Here is a 1,400-nt window from a genome sequence, read left to right on the forward strand (position 1 = left end):
CAAACCGATCCAATCCATCCATCCATTTCCTACCGCTTGTCCCCTATCGGGGTTGCAGGGGGTGCTAGAGCCTGTCTCAGCTACATTCGGGCGAAAGGTGGTGTACACCCTGGACAAGTCGCCATCTCATTGTAGAGTCAACATCGACAGACAGATAACATTCACACTCACATTCACACATTAGGTCCAATTTTAGTGTTGCCAATCAACCTATCCCCAGGTGCATGTCTTTGGAGGTGGGAGGAAGCTGAAGTACCCGGAAGGAACCCACACAGTCACAGGGAGAACATCAATCAATCAATCAATCAATCAATCAATCAATCAAACAATCAATGTTTATTAACATCAATAGATTAGATAGATTAGATAGTACTTTATTTATTCCGTCAGGAGAGTTCCTTCTGGAAAATTTAAATTTTCAGCACAATCCCATTCAAGATCAGACAAACATTACAGGGAGACAGAACAGGATCGCTGACGGGTCTGCCGGCTTCCAGCGCCCCTTACAAAAAAGATGAGATACAGGTAAACAAGGGGTGGGGATGGGAGAAAAAAAAATAAAAAAATAGAAGATTAAAATAAAATAAAATTAAAAATTGGTCTTAGCCTGGGCCCTGGAGAGGGGTTTGCAGACTGAGGCCAAGGGAAAAAAAAAAATGAAAAAAAACGAAAAAAAAAAAACCTCATAGCTATAGTACACATCCCTCTTACACGTGTGTAAGAAGGAAACATCAAACATCAAAGAACACAAAACATGTCCACAAAAAATCTAGCTGCGTGGCACAGTGGAAGAGTGGCCGTGCGCAACCCGAGGGTCCCTGGTTCAATCCCCACCTAGTACCAACCTCGTCACATCCGTTGTGTCCTTGAGCAAGACCCTTCACCCTTGCTCCTGATGGGTGCTGGTTAGCGCCTTGCATGGCAGCTCCCTCCATCAGTGTGTGAATGGGTAAATGTGGAAGTAGTGTCAAAGCGCTTTGAGTACCTTACGCATAAAATACAAGTTGTCTTGTATGTTCACTATTTTATTTAAGGACGAAAATGCAATAAAAAACATGTTTAATGTACCCTATTTTTTTGGGGTTAAAATCAATCAATCAATCAATGTTTATTTATATAGCCCTGAATCACAAATGTCTCAAAGGACTGTACAAACCACTACGACTACGACATCCTCGGAAGAACCCACATAAGAATTCACACCCGGTGGGACGCCAGTGACAATGATGACTATGAGAAACCTTGGAGCGGACCTCAAATGTGGGCAACCTCCCCCCCCTTCTAGTGGACCAAAAGCAATGGATGTCGAGTGGGTCTAACATACATACTCCACTCGGAAAGACCCCGAGCCCGGGGATCGAACCCGGGACATTCGTATTGTGAGGCACATGTGCTAACCC

The sequence above is a fragment of the Nerophis ophidion genome, linkage group LG26 (genome assembly GCF_033978795.1).
Source record: "Nerophis ophidion isolate RoL-2023_Sa linkage group LG26, RoL_Noph_v1.0, whole genome shotgun sequence".
In the NCBI taxonomy this organism is placed as follows: domain Eukaryota; kingdom Metazoa; phylum Chordata; class Actinopteri; order Syngnathiformes; family Syngnathidae; genus Nerophis; species Nerophis ophidion.